General features: G+C 46.5%; 1 pseudogene; it reads right to left on the bottom strand.

Moving 5' to 3' along the window:
• Positions 1-225: 225 nt before the first annotated feature.
• On the bottom strand, positions 226-1,394 carry LOC102493044 (glutamine synthetase pseudogene; annotated as a pseudogene).
• Between the last annotated feature and the right edge of the window lie 14,790 nt (positions 1,395-16,184).

Here is a 16,184-nt window from a genome sequence, read left to right as displayed (position 1 = left end):
ATCTGGCTCCCTTAATCACTAGGCCAGCCCCAAAGCAAACTTTTTTTAAAAGCAGTATTTTGAACACATATTTTTCTTTCTTCCTTTTTTTTTTTTTTTAAATAAAAAGATCTTGATATTCTACCCTTTGAGTTAACACTGAGACAATTAGGGCCATGGGGAAGGGAGCAGAGCTGGAGTGGGACAGTCTAGAAGGGGCCGACTGCAGACTGAGGTCTAGTCCGCTTACTTTTTGTACTGGCAGGGCTTGGGGCTGGTTTCATTGAGAAGACAAGTGCAGGCGAGGACTTCGTCACTGAGACGGGGCTGCAGTTGGCAGAGGGGCGCTGATCTTTAAAGTTAGCCTTCTTCTCCTGGCCAATAGTTCGGAGAATATGGATGCTGGTGCCGTGGCTGGCCACACCAGCGGAAAAGTCATTGATGTTGGAGGTTCTGGGGAATCCAGTTAGGCGCCGGGCAGTGTGCAGGCCTCCCTCGAGATCAGAGGCATGGCTGTGGTATTGGAGCCTCTTGCTCAGGTTTTCAATGGCCTCCTCGATGTACTTCAGACCATTCTCCTCCCGCATGGCCTTGGTGCTGAAGTCAGCACGGTAGCCGGCATCATTCCAGTTCCCAGGAATAGACTTCGGGTCGAAGGTTGCTATCACTCCCAAGCCTTCACATACACAGTACAGGACAGAACGGGCCACCCAGAGATGATCTCCCACGCTGATTCCGCCCCAAGGTCCTATTTGGAATTCCTACTGGGCAGGCGTGACCTCAGCATTCTTCCCCACAATCTTGATTCCAGCATACAAGCAGGCCCAATAGTGAGCCTCCACAATATCCCTGCCATAGGCTCTGTCTACTCCTCCTCCAAAGTAATATGGACCTTGGGGCCCAGGGAAACCACTGGAAGGCCAACCAAAGGGGTGCCCATCTGTCCCCGTTCAACTAAACCCCTGCTCCATTCCGAACCAGAGTGCTGGCTGCTCACCATGTCCGTTACATTTTCAATTATACCTCCGTGGGTCTCTGCAGTCTTCCAGCTGCACTTGATAATCCCACAGAATACCAGCCTGTTGGCGTCCTTGTGGAAGGGGTCCTGAAACATGGCAGCAGGGCTGGGATACATGTCGCTGTTGGAACCTTCAGATTGAAAACTGCCAGAGCCATCGAGACTCTACTCTGGTGGCTTCCACACACTTGGGCTAGTCAGGGTCTAGGTCTTGCAACACAGTCCTCCAGTCAATCAAGATACACATGGAACTTGCTGAGGCGGCCATGGTGGGAGGTGTTCTGGGCAGCGAGCAGGTGGGAAGGCTAGCTAGCAGGTGAGAGTGTGGTAAGGAGCGAGGCTAGGAGGCCAGTGCTCAGGAATGATGCTTTGTTCCCACCCTCGGCTCTGCCTCCATCACATCGTTTTCACTGAGGTCTGATTAATACGGATATCTGATCTCATGCAATGTAATCAAATTTTCATAAAAGCAAATTATTATTTCCCACTACTAACAAAATAATGTTAAGATGCTGAAAAAAATCAGGAAAATATTTTCCTTTCTTGGGGTCAGCAGAAGGCATAGTGGTTATGTCACTGGACTTCCACGTGGTGCATTGCAGTTTGAGTCCTGGACCCTGGGACTTCAAATTATGTCAGGCATGTGTTTGTGTGTGCATGTCCAAGATTCCAGGAGGAGAACAGAAGAGAAGGGATTGTGGTGTGGCCATCCCCGGGGGTGATTTCTCATTTTCCCTCTCACTGTGTCTGTCTCTCTGTCTCTCTTTCTGGAGAGCACACATGCCCTAAAGCAAAAGCTTCTTAAAAAACAACAACAACAACAAAAAAAAAAACCTTCCTCTCTGCTTCTTTCCCTTCATTCTGAATAATTTAGTCTGAAGCCATTAGCGTGGGCCAATGTATGCGTCAGTGACTAATGTGGTGGCGGAGGTTCCAGTGGCCTGTCAGGGGTAGAGGAGCCTAAGTAGGATAAGTGGTGGGTGGTGATGGCCCTAAAAGGTGATCAAGGTCTGAGTGGAGTGAGGAGGGCACGTATGCCAGTACAGAGGGTGAGGATGGGCTGGAGAGGTGAGGCAATGAGGCTATCCGTGCAGGGATGTCAAGATAGCAACAGAAGGGGCCAGCAGTTAGCATAATGGCTATTGTCACTGGACTCCCATGTAGTCAACCACAGTTCGAGTCCCAGACCTGGTGGCTTAAACTGGTGCGTGTGCGTGCATGCCCAAGATCCCGAGAGGAGAATGGAGGAGAAGGGATTGTGGTGTGGCCATCCCCCTGGGGGTGATTTCTTGCTTTCTGTCTCTCTGTCTCTCTCTGTCTGTCTGGCGAGCACACGCGCCCTATAACAAAAACCTCTTAAAAAAAAAAAAAAAGAGCAACAGAAGACTGGTTACGCACAGGGAGCCTGGATCAAACAAGTGACTATACTGATATGTATGGAGAGGAAGATAACCGAAATGGATGACTCTCCTGGTGTTGGATTAGAATTGGAGGGCATGTGTAGACCAATGGTTTTCCCACATTATAATAAAAACATATGTAGAACTAAATAGAGGTCTACTCACGCTATCCTCCGACAGGAGAAGCAACACTACAATGACACATCTCCTCCCAGTTCTCAGTTTCTAAGCACTGTTCTCCAGGGAAACAAACCAAGGTGCTTTGCAGAAGTGGCTGATTTCAAGTGCAGGCCAGCGACTGCACAGGATGGACCCAGAAATCTGTCTTTAATGTCAGAAATGTACAATGTGGAGGGCCAGGTGACGGTGCGGTGATAACACAGTTTGACCCACACGAGAACGTTGCTGAGTCCGCATCCCCAGTCCTCTCTGAGCTATCAGGTGCGTGGGTGCACTCCTGCGGTCTAGGCCAGCCGAGCCTGGGGGCGGAGGGAAGTGTAACGATCTCGGTGAGGTGTCTCTCTCTCTCTCTGATGGAAGAAATAAATAAATGTAAAAAAGAGATGAAGAAAGTGCTAGAAAAATAACGGAGACCTGCCTAAAGACGTTAGGAGGGACTACCACATGATGGGCTGTTTTGAGCATAAAATACGTAATCATTGGTATAGATTATAACCCCTTTATAAAGTGGGACTGAGTCTATATTGAAACAAATAAATAAACGGGAGAGGAGAAAGCTTTTCCTTATCATGGAATGTCAACTAATGAATGCGGAGGAACCATAGAATAAGAAAAATCACTCCGGTGGGCCAGCCCATGATGTTTACAGAGCTGGTCCCACACGGCCGACTGTGTAGTTCCAGTCCTAGACCCTGCAGCTTGCAAGACGCAGCAGGCGCATGGGCATGCATGCCCAAAATCCCAAGAGGAAAATGAAGGAGAAGGGATCATGGAGTGGCTACCCCAGTGGAGAAATGATTTCTCATTTTCCCTCAGCCTGTCTCTCTTTCTCTGGCAAATGTATGTGCCCTATGGCGAAGAGTAAAAAAAGAAAAAAGAAAAATCCCTTTGATGGCTGCAGTAATAGCAATAATTCAGCTATGAACCATCAAAGAGGAGGTGAAAGTGTGATGAGGAAGGATATTTACGTACTTTCAAAGTACCTTCCAGCAAATCATTGATGATTAAAAAGGACAAACAGAGTAATTTTACAATGGAGAAATCTGGCCGGTGCGACCTTACCAGGTAATCAAGCTTAATGTCACAAGTACTGGAACAAATTGATATCGGGCACCTCTGTAACATCCCTGACAAAAACGCATAACCTAAATCTAATCAGGGAACTCAGACAAGTGCAAAATGAGCAACTTTCTAGAAAACAACTGGCCTGTAATCTGAAATGAAACACAGGAATGACTGGGGAACTGTACAAGATACAGCAGCCTTGGACCAGCAGTTAGCTTAATGGCTATGTCGCTGGACTCCCATGTAGTCAACTGCGGTTCGAGTCCTGCACCCAGTGGCTTAAAACTCACGCCAGGCGTGTGTGCGTGCGTGCCCAAGATCCCAAGAGGAGAATGGAGGAGAAGGGATTGCAGTGTGGCCATCCCCCCTGGGGGGTGATTTCTCGCTTTCTGTCTCTATGTCTCTGTCTGTCTGGCGAGCACACGCGCCCTATGGCAAAAAACTCTCAAAAAAAAAAAAAACAAGATACAGCAGCCTGAGAGGGATAAATAGCAAAATGAAAAGTCATGACAACTAAATGCTATACATGATTTTGGACTGAATCCTATTGCTACAAAGGATGTTACTGGGGGGGCCAGCTTTGTGTCCTCCCGGTTAAGAAAGCTGAATTCCATGTAGTCAGCAGTGGTCCGAATCCTGGCCCCAGTGGCCTGGAAAACACTGTGGGTGTGTGTGCATGCATGCTCAAAATCCGGACAGGATGGAGAAATGGAGGACGAGAGATTGCAATGTGAGCACACTCCTTTTGTGGGGGGAGGTGCTTTCTCCTTCTCCATCTCTCTGTATCTCCATCTCTATCTCTGCTGAGCACATATAACCTCTAGCAATGAGCAGAAAAAAAGAAAAAAACAGTATTGGAGCAATTAGTGAAACGTGAGTGGGGTACGAGGGTTAAACAGGAGTAGTGTGTCAATGTGGGTTCCTAACTTTGCAGACATCTGATATGGCTTCCTAAATTCCCAGTTCCTGGGCCTGCCTCTTAGCCACATGGTCTCTGGGTGCCATGTCATCTCCTAATCCAGGGAAACTGGTGCAATAAATACATCTGTTCCATTTAGGAACAAACTCCAGCCCCACCTAAACTCAACCTTCTGGAACCTCTAGAAGCCTCTCATACTCTTTCAGTAAAATTATTGGGTCATCAGAAAAGTATTGATGTATTTTTCTATGCAAAAATGCGTCGTGACTTTTCCGACGACCCCGTAGTATAAGGGCAGGCCTAGTCTGCGGCCAAGCTGGTAGGCAACACTCCCAACTTTGGCTCCACTCTAGAAACATTCGGTGATGATTCACTCAGATGAGGTCCCTACAGGCAAGGAAAGGTCTTGTAAAAATCTGCCTATTACATTTTGCAACATGAGAAAAACCACACAACAAACATACCATTCATACAGTATGGGCTAGCACATGTACAGTCTGAGGAAGGTCATTCTCAAGGTCCCAAGAGAAGTGGTAAAATCTTGCCTGGAGGATATAGGTTGGGTAGGTTTGAGAGCAACTTTGTCTGCAACAGCGAAAGATTAAGATAGTCTTTGCAGGGTGCTAGCCAGTGGTGTGGTGGTTAAGGCAGGTGGCTTTAGGCAGGTTGACTTTGCGGTTCAAGTCCCAGACCCAGTGGCATGAAAAACACACTGGGCATGTATGCATATGTGCACAAAATCCCAAAGGGAGGGAAAAATGGAGTAGTCAGGATTGCAGCATTACTGTCCCCCATGGGGGAGTGCTTTCTCACTTTATCTCCCTCCCTTTCTCTCTCTCTCTCCTAGTTCCACATGCCCTTTAGCAAAAACTAAAAAAAAAAAAGAAAGAAAGAAAGAAAGAAAGAAAGATGGTCTTTCCAGCTCTTTTCTCAAGTAGATGGTTTAAGAGTTTAAAAATAATTATGCAAATTTCACCTCATAAATTATTTTTTAAAACAACTGCATCTAGGGACTAGCAGTTAGCATAATGGTTATGTCACTGAACTTCCGTGTACTCAACTGCTGTTCGAGTCCCAGACCCGGTGGCTTAAACTCACGCCAGGCGCGTGTGCGTGCGTACCCAAGATCCCGAGAGGAGAAGGGATCGCGCGGGGCCATCCGCCCCGGGCGGTGATTTCTCACTTTCTGTCTCTCTGTCTTTCTGGCAAGTGCATGCACCCCATAGCAAAAACCTCTCAAAAAAAAAAAAATTGGACTAGCTTTCTATTATTGAGTTGTAAGTAACAAAGAGGATGAATAGACTTGTTATCATATATTTATTTTACAACATCACAAGATTCATCTATTTCAGTTATCTTCCTCTCTGGCCAGCACATCTAAAACTATGACCAAAAAAAGATCTATTTTTTTTTCCGTATGTTTGTTCTTTGTAAGTTGGGCTTTGTCCCATTGTAATGGGACATGTGATATTTGCAATATTATTCTATTATATTTTCTCCTGTCTGCTATAAAATCTAGTATACATTACCAACCATAGCCAAAGCGATTATTGATAAAACAACTTCCATCCACAAACAACCAGTGTGTATTAGGAAACTAGCCACGATGGTAACAAAACATTCCTCCGGCTTTTTTCTGAACCAAAGCTATGAACAAATGCCTTTCATTTTCTGACAAAGGAGTTAAATGAATTCAAGTACTTCAAGTAAGTTATGGTCTAAACACAGATTGGCCCTAGGCATTAATCTCCTCTCCACCATGACCCCTAAGTCCTCAGGATTGTGGAGACACATTCTGAGTAATTCAGAGCTGGGTGTTATTAGCAGGACCGCCCTGTCAAGCACACTGCCTGGCGCAGGACCCAAACAAATACCTATTCATTTTCCATCAACCCTGATAGTGAGGTCAGGGAAGGAAGCTCTTGTTAGCCCCCTGGCAAAGGTGAACAATCTTCACGACTTTTTTCCAGGTACTTGTAGGCGTGAATTAACATTCATCCACGCAGTCTATAACATATGATGGGATCGAACCAACGACAGCCAGGCTCAGTCCCACAGTATGTACTGTCTTAGACTATCCAAAGTGTTAGGACAAAATGCCATAAACGGCGTGGCTGAGGGAAAACAGTTTCAGAGGCTGGGAAGTCTGAGATGAAGGCACCGGCAGAGTCAGGGCCTGGGGAGGGCCCATTGCCCAGAGACAGCAACTTCCGGTTGTCCCGTCATGCAGGGCACGTGACCGTGCTCAGCCTGTTTCATCAGGGCCTTAATCCCCAACGCCCCTAAAAGGCCCCACTGCCAATATCATTGCCTGGGCTTAGGATAGAAATACCTAAAGGGGGGGGACATTCAGACTGTGCCATGTTACATACCCACCATGTGCCAGGTATCACGCTAGGTGCCAGGGATATGACCAGGAATTAAAAAGGACAACGCCGGGGCCGGTAGGCAGCGTGGTGGTTAAGGCATTGAACTCCCACAGGGCTGACTGTTTCAAGTCCTGGACCTGGTGGCTTGCTTCTCATGTTCCTTCTCTCTCTCTCCCTGTTTCTCTCTCTGGTCAAAATTAAAAATACATAAATACATAAATTAAATTTATCATTTTTATAAAAATAAAATAGAAAGGCCAAGTCCCTGACTTCGTAAGTGCATGAGTTAGTGGAGCAATAATAAATAAGCAAAACCAAGCAGAAACAAGCAGTAATGAACGCCGTCTGCCCTCGACAGCAAGGTCCGACGGCCTCTCTGAGCAACTGCAAGTGAGCTAGCCCCTTCCGGATGCCAGGGAGCAAGTGTCCAACCCGGGGAACTGCAAGCACAGGCACCAATGGAGGAGGCGATGGAAAGCCAGTGCAGCCCGGGCGTCGGGGCGAGTGGAGAGGTGAGAGCTGGTCTGAGAGGTGGGCAGGGGCCAGATCACACAGGGCCTCCTAGGCCTGGTAAGGAGCGGAAGGCAAGGTGATTGAAGGGTAAGCCCAGAGAACACGAGGAGATTTGCCTTTATAAATGGTCACCCAGGACGTTTGAGTGGACAACAGAAAAGCATCGGGGCACGTGCTGAAGCGGAAAACCAATTTTTTCAAAACCTCGTTTTGAACTAACATGCGCCAGGCTCTGACTGAAGTGAGACAGTAGAGGAGGGAGGGAATACAATGGCGGAGTGAGCTCTGTTCTGGAGGTAGAGCCACCAGGACTGGCTGACGGTGGGAACGGGGGGCCCTTGCTGGGAGGGAAACCAGGCTTTAGGTCCAGCTTCTGGTTTGGGTAACTGGGTGAGAGTGGCACCATTTCAAGGGAGAGGGAGGGCTAATGGAAGGCGAGGCTGGGCAGGGGCGGGAGTCCTGAGTTGTTCTGAAGAGGTCAGTCTGAGGTATCAAATGATACCTAAGAGGAATTGTCAGGTGTGATGAACACATGGAGGGCTTCAAGGGAGGTTTGGGCTAGAAGGCCGTCGGCACATCGCTGACAGTGGATGTGAACACTGAGGGGACAGCACTGAGCGCCAAGGACCTCCGAAAGCAGCTAGGTAGAGGGGACAGTGAGCACAAGTGAAACAACCAGGGGCAAAGCCCTGCGTACCTGGATAAAGCCACCTCAAGGTTCAGAGGGGCCCATTCTTGATAGGCTTAGAATCAATCAAGTGGGGAGAGAAGCGGGAAGTCACAAAACAGAACAGGATGTGCTATCGGAAGGGAAGTACCAGGTGCTATTGGAACAGTAGATGGACAGTTAATCCAGTCTTGGAAAATCCAGGAGGGCTTCCTGGAGGAGGTGATGGGTAAACCCCAAAGGATAAGATGAAAATGGAGATGAATGGGAGTAGTTTGGGAGAGATACAACTCAGGGTAGAGGGAGTAGCATGTGAAAATTCCTGGAGGTAGAAGAAAATATGACTCTTTGAAGGAAAACAAGATGTTCTACATGGACGGAGTGTGAAGGATAAGAGAGCAGGAGCTGAAAGACGAGGCTGGCAAAGGAGCCAGATCACAAAGAGCCTCATATGCCAAACTATGGGTCAAGGCTTTATCGTGGGGGAAGAGGGGACTGAAATGTCTACCAGAGCAGGTAAATGAGAGATTGGTGAGTGAGCAAGGGATGCCAGCATTTAAGTGGGCTGAGAAATAACATCCAGGTCTCTTACCCTGAATTTGGAACCAATTCAGAGACGCGAGTCAGACAGACGCAAACAAAAATAGTAGCTTCATTGTCAGTAAGACAAGGTTGGAGAACGGTGTTTGACCTGGGGGGCCTCCCTGGCTTTTCGTGAGTTAACCTTACCCACCCAGTCAGAGCAAAGCTTGGCAACCATCAGCCTCCTCCCTAGGCATGAGCCCTACAGACCAGAGAGTGGGAGTGGGTCCTTGCAGTTCAGGAAGAAAGGGCTGAGGCTCAGGCAACCCCCTTCCCCTGGAAACCCACTGATGGTGATGAGGCAGTCACCCAGCCTTGGAGGGGAAACCAAGGAGTGCAGAAACAGCAGACTCTCCCTCCCTTACTTCCTCTGCCTGCAGAGTGGGTTGGACGCTCCCTGCCCTCTCTGAGAGTGTGAGAAGAGAAGGAAAACTTCCTCAATGTGTTTAGAGATCTCCCTTTGGCCTTCCCGATGTAACTGCTTTAGGCCTGGGCCCAAGCTCTGTCCAAGGGCCCTCTCGACACGTGCGCCCAGCACCCCAGGTACTGTCATCACTGCCCCCTATCCTACAAGCCAAGGGGTAGAAACAGAGACCCAATGGTACAGTGTCATCTCTGAGTTTCTTCATGTCCTGCATACGTATTTGTAAACAATCTCTTCATTGAACACTCTTCAAATGATTCTAGGGAGACAGAACCAATAGGACATGGATAGATGTATGAGAGGGGATTTCTATTTATTTATTTATTTATAGGTTTATTTATTTTAGAGGTTTTTGCCTTATGGCATGTGTCCCTGCCAGAGATAATGAGAGAGGAAGTGAGAAGTCACCCCCCAGGGGGGATGGCCACGGCACAATCCCTTCTCCTCCATTCTCCTCCCAGGATCCTGGGCACACATGCACACACGCCCAGCATGAGTTTCAAGTCCCAGAGTCCAGAACTCAAACCACAGTCAGCCAAGTGGGAGTCCAGTGTCAGTGGTGTCATTTGCTGTCCAAAAGATGGAATTTCCTGGGGGAGGGGGCTCGGCTCACTCAGTTAGGGCACCTGGTAGGTTCCACCACAGGCCCTCTGCAAGCTGGAGGCCCTGGGATTCGGGTAGCATGGCTCAGTGCAAGTTTGAAGGATTCAGGGCGGGGAAGTCAATGGTTTAACTCAGCCTGAGGCTGAATGCCTGAGAGCTCAGGGGACTGCTGGTGTAAGTCCTGGAGACCAAAGGCAGGAGAGCCTTGAGATCTGATGTCAAGGCAGCAAAAGAAGTCTGTCCAGCTCCTCCAAAGAGATTCATCCATCTTCTGTATTGGCTCTGTCTGGGCCCCTTATTAAATCCATGTCTGCCATGGATCTTCCACACCTAGTCTACTCGGATTTTTATGTTCATCTCTTCTGTCTTCTCCGCGGACATACCCAGAGTCATTCTTTATCATATTCCTAGGTATTTCTTACAGCAGTCAAGTTGACAATCAAAACTAACCATCATACCCTTCTACACACACATAAATTCTTCAGTTAGTTCATGGAAAATGCATATTATTTTAAAACATGCTTGGATTTCAAACATTTTTTTAGAAAAATAGTTTAACTCATTCACAATAGAATGTATGGGCCCATGCGTATGAGAGAGAAAGATGGAGAGAGAGAGAGAGAGAGAAACCTTTCACAAGGTTCAGTCATACTGTGATCCCCTCTTCCAGTCCTCCAGCCCACTAGGATCCTGGAGATGTGTGCACGTAACCACTTGTCTTCAGTCCAACCAAACCACGGTCTTGAACCACGGTCCACATGTGGTCTACATGTGGCTTCCAGCTCTGCAGTCTAATACGCTACTGACTATGTCGCAGAAGCTGGCCATCAACATTTTTTGCATGAAGACAACCTTATGCTTTAGTTTAGTTTTTCCACAAACTTTTTGAAGTTCTCTTGTATATACTCATACAAATATGTTAAATTTTATATGAATGGTTCATATTCCATATGCTGTGTCTTAATCTGCTTTTTCCCATTCATTCTTAAGCCTCGAGTTTTGATTGCCTGTGGAACAATCTAAGCTGTGTGCAGAAGTAAGTTGCATTAACAATTTAGAGGTTAAGAGAGAAATACAAGGCACTCAAAGATTCAGTCCCAAGAAATACAAAGGACCCCAAATAGAATCAACTCAAAAAGATCTTCTCCAAGACACATTATAACCAGATTGACCAAAACTGCAGACAAAGACAAGATGCTAAGATTGGCAAGAGAAAAACGGCAAGTTACCTACAAAGGGTATCCCATCAGACTAACGGCAGATCTCTCATCGGAAACAATGCGAGTGAGGAAAGAATAGGAAAATATATTCAAAGTGTTAAGGGAAAAGCAATTTCAGCCAAGAATACTGTACCCAGCAAGATTATCTTTCAGGTGGGAGGAAAAGACAAGAACATTCTCAGATAAACAAAACTTGAAAGAATTTACCAGCACCAGACCAGATCTCCAAGAAATTCTTAAGGAAGTGCTATGTCAGTAAAATTAAATACAGACACACAGAAATAAGAGTTCAAAAACTAAGAAAATGGGCAACTTAATTGTAGGGACAATGTCTGGAGATGAATATTATATCCCAGAATTCAATCTGGAAGATCGAACCACAACAGAAGAAAGATTAAGTACATGAGACTGAACTGATGAAACAACATTCTGTGACTTGACTAAATATTGGTGCTTTTCTTCTAAGCTAAGCTTCGTTGTCTGGTTTTAAAGGATTTTTATCCTGTCTTGAGCTGTTGATAGGTGCATACACCTACTATTTGAACAGAATACTAGCCTGTTTCTAGGCTTTAAGTTTCAAGGAAATATCCTTACCAGTTCAAAACTGCTTTTCTTGAAAAAGTCCTGGACCCGGTGGCTTCAAAATCACACTGGGTACACATGTGTGCGTGCCCGAGATCCTGGGAAGAGAATGGAGGGGAAGGGATTGCAGGGTGACCATCTTCCCTGGGAGGCGATTTCTCACGTTCCCTCTCACTGTCTCTTTCTCTCTCCAGTGGCACATAGTTAGAATTTCATCCCCAATAGCTTGTAAAACAAACTGGACAAGAGTGCATGCATCCCCTGCATCCAGACAAGATGGAGAAGTGGAGAGTAAATTACAGCACAACCACACCCCACTGGGGGCACTTTCTCCCTCCCCCTCTTCCTCTCTGTCTCTCTCTGGTAAGTGAAAACTGTGTATATCAAAATTAAAAAAAAAAAAGAGAGAGAGAGAGAGAGAGAAATACAGTCTTGGGTAGCCATGGTCATGGAAGCCTCAGGAGGTACAGGATCTACCAGGCAAAGGGGGGGGGAGGAAAGTGGTGAGGGCCAACCATAGAGGCCCTGGCACTCCAACAGTGACAGGCAAGGGGATCCAGAGAGGCACAGAGGAGCAGCAGCCAAGGAGGTAGGAGAAAAGCGTAAGAGTGCTTGGCCTTCAAGAAAGAGAAGTAGAAGGTCAAAATAAGATAAGAGCTTTGGATTTAGCAATAGAGACAGAGCTGGTGGTCTGGATAAGAGTGATTTTAGTTAAGTGGTAGAGTGGAGGCCAATTTTAAAGGGGCTGAAGAGAAAATGGAGGGGGTCAGCCAGTGGTGTGGTGGTTAACACAGCTGGAGCCCATGTGGCTGTCTCAGTGGTTCAAGTGTGGAACCCAGGGGACCAGCAGTTAGCAGAATGGCTCCCACGTAGTCGACTGCAGTTCAAGTCCCGGACCCGGTGTTTTAAACTCACGCCGGGCGCGTGTGCATGCGTGCCCAAGATCCCGAGAGGAGAATGGAGGAGAAGGGATTGTGGCGTGGCCATCCCCCCGGGGGGTGACTTCTCGCTTTCTATCTCTCTGTCTCTTTCTGTCTGTCTGGCAAGCACACACACCCTATAGCAAAAAAAAAAAAAAAAAAAAAAGAAAAGAAAAGAAAAAAGCCCCTCCAAGTGTGGATCCCAGAGACTTGAAAAACATATCAGGTGCCTGTGCATGCATGCTCAAAATCTTGAAAGGAGAATGGAGGAAAGGGGATTGCGGCATGGTCATCCCCCCAGGGGGTGATCTCTCTCTGTCTGATCAGCACACATGCCCTATAGCAAAACTAGGAATAAAGAAAGAAAGAGAATGGAGGCAGCCTGCCTACCCGATTCAATGCCCCCCCCCATCAGAAGTTCTCACAGTGTGCACGTGAATTAATTACCTGGGCGTATGGGTATACTGTACATTTGACTTAGTAGGTCTAAGGTGGGGCCTGAGGTTCTATAGTTCTAGCACGCTTCCTGGTAAAGACATGCTTGCCACCCGACCACACCTGAAGTAACGAGGTGCTGACAAGGCTTGGTCTTGATAAACTCACATAGGGCTTTACCATAGACACTCAAGTGTGTTGAGATAAAATGAATCCTGGAAGTCCTAGATTGTTATGCACATCACCAAAGCACTAAACAAAATCTAAAGGAAATTTCTGTTCTCATATGCCTGTTTCCTTTCTGCATATGTACCTTGCCCACGAACATTCTCCCATTCCGGTCACTTAAAAGTGTTTCTTGGATTCCAAACGTATGAGAATTTTCTCATTGTCTCTTTGTTGTTATTTCTAACTTGCATGGCAGTAGGTCCAAATACGTGCTAAGATCACAGTCCTTGGAAACTCACTGAGACTTGCTTAATGGCTCAGATAGAATATGGTCAGTTTTTTGTAGAGCTTCCATGAATGCTTGAAAATAACGTATTCTACTATTGCTGGGAGCACTGTTTTATCTATTATGTCAATTGATTAATCAGATTGACAGGTCTTCATATTCTATCAGTTACTGAAAAGAGACATGTTAAAATCTTCAGTCTCCCTCTCTGGAAAGCCTTTCTATCTCACCTCACCCTACTGGCCCAGCCTCCATCCAACAACTGTGGATTTATGATGAACAAAATCTGCCCTGGTCTTTGTAGACCAAGCCCTTGCCCTGATGGAGCTGGCACCCTAAGAAGATTCCCCTGATCACCAATAACTTCCCATCCCCACCTCAGGGCTGATGCTCTTTCTCCTTCTGACTTCTTGCCCATTCACTGCCTGTACAACTAATTTGACACTTACATAGTCTGTGTGTACTCATAATTTATCCTCTTGTCAAGTTTTAGTTTCTTTTTTTGTTTTGTTTTGTTTTGGAGAGGTTTTTGCTATAGGGAGCATGCACTCACCAGAAGGACAGAAAGAGACAGAGAGACAGAAAGTGAGAAATCACCCCTCCAGGGGGGATGGCCACGCCACAATCCCTTCTCCTCCATTCTCCTCTCGGGATCTTGGGCACGCACACACACTCACCCAGCATGAATTTAAGACACCAGGTCCAGGACTCGAACCGTGTATATGGGAGTTCAGCAACATAGCCATTATGCTAACTGCTGGTCCCAAGTTTTAGTTTCTATATGGACAAAGATTATTTTATTTTTCTTTTGTAACAGCAGTATTGAAATGCAATTATTGACACAACATGAAATTCACCTGTGTAGAGTGTACAATTCAGGGAAAGACTATCTTATTTATCTTGGCATCCTCTGCAGGGATGACTCTCAATCTTGGCTTCACATTGTTATCATCTCAAGAGCTTCAAATATTACTGCTGCCTGGTTTGCACTCCTAGAAGTTACTGAGCATAGGAATTTTTTAAAGCCCCGGGATGATTTTAACTTGTAGCCAGGATTGTCCAGTACTGGGTGCTTTGCACATAGCAGGCACCCAATGATTGTCTGTAATCATCAATCAGCCCTAACATCTAGTATCCAGTTAATTCACTCACTCAAGAGCTACCATCCCCTATGTCCCTGATAGCCATCAGTTTATATGATGGTCTACAAATATCTGTCTCCCCAAGTTAGCATGAAAGGAACACTAGGAAACAAAAACATTTAGAAAGGTTGGAGCCAGCAGGTGGAATGATGGTTGAAAGCACTGGAATTCCACATGGCCAACTGTGGTTCAAGTCCCAGACCTGGCAGCTTGCCTTCTCACTACACCCCCCCCCCTCTCACTCTGACCCTCTCTGGTTAAATTTTAAAAAATAAATAAATAAAGCTAAATAAAATAATTCTTTAAATAAATAAACAAAAATGCAACAGAGGACTTATAAAAGATCCTGAGAAAAAATGGAATTAAAGTATGAATTTATTTGATGCAAAAAACTTTGAAATCCATTCATGGTTGTGATAATACACTTTCCATGAACCTTAAGTCTTCCTTGTATTTAAATAAATAATGTAAAGGAAAGATGAACAAACTTCGTTTGCCTGTTCAGCATGGGTGATACACTCACGTGGGGATATATGTCACGAAAATTGTGACATATTCCCCAAATTTCTGCATATAAGTCAGGGAATGGGTCAGTCCATAGCAGGTGTCTAAGGATGCTGGATCCCACATTGTCAACTGACAGGGTCAGCGTGCCCCAGCAGGCAGTTTGAAAAAGAATACAGGTGCATATGCATGCCCAAAATCCAGAAAGGAGAAGAAATAGAGAAGAGATTGGGCAGTGACCATTCTTCATGGGAGGTGCTTTTCCTATTTCACTCCCCCCCCCACCCTACACAACTATGTACACCCTCTGGCAAAATGCTTTAAAAAGAAAAAAGCTATTTAATTCATTCCTAGGACAATATGTAAAAGATGGCTTGGTTTACTCTAGCTCAGGATGGTAAGTGTCTGTTATTGCTTTTGTTTTTCCTTCCTGTGGGACTTGATGCACTCTTAAAATGGCCGCAGGGAAGTCTCCTTTTTGCTTCCACAGATATGAAGCACATGAAAGCAGGGACTGGTCCATTCTTTAGGCTACATGATGGCATCCCTATGCTGGCACGTTAGGTTTTCAATACATGTTAGTAGATGGATGTGATTACCTCTCATGACACAGTATACAAATATGATTTTAACTGGTCACGGAGCTGCCCATGTTTCCCCTTATGATCCTTTTTGCAAGGGTGCTACAATGAACTGGAACTAAAATGCCTGGGGTACAACAAATTCAGAAGAGGCCGTGGAGGGTCAGGCTCTGTGAATGTACGAGCCTCACGTGAGTAGCTCAGAAGCCAGGCTGGTCACTCCCAGAGTAATGAATACAAAATTCTCATGGCTGAGAACGCAGTCAGTCATCCCGCCTGTCCGATAACACCACTTAACACCTGCCATTCCCGGCTCTCCACAAGCAGATCCCGAGGGTCCGCGAGGGCATCCCGAGACAAGACGCCCGGCTCCTAGTCCACCGCAGCAGGATCCCTCCCGGGAGGGTTACGCCCCAGGGCGCGAAGCGGAGCGACTCAAGCACCAAGTAAAACCAGTCGCACCAAGGAGAGGCAGCGTTAGGCAGCCGGCTACTCCCCACTGAGCCTCCACCCAGTCCCCTGGGCCTTGCGCCCAGGGTTCAGACAGTGCCCGGCTCCAGGATCCCCAAATCCCTCCACGTGTCCTGTCTTCCCAGCAGCCTCCTCTGCAGCCTCGGGAGGAAAACC

Source organism: Tupaia chinensis, unplaced genomic scaffold (genome assembly GCF_000334495.1).
Source record: "Tupaia chinensis unplaced genomic scaffold, TupChi_1.0 Scaffold000075_1, whole genome shotgun sequence".
NCBI lineage: Eukaryota > Metazoa > Chordata > Mammalia > Scandentia > Tupaiidae > Tupaia > Tupaia belangeri.
The sequence above is the reverse complement of the archived record's forward strand: the minus strand, read 5'-3'. Positions and strand labels throughout refer to the sequence as shown.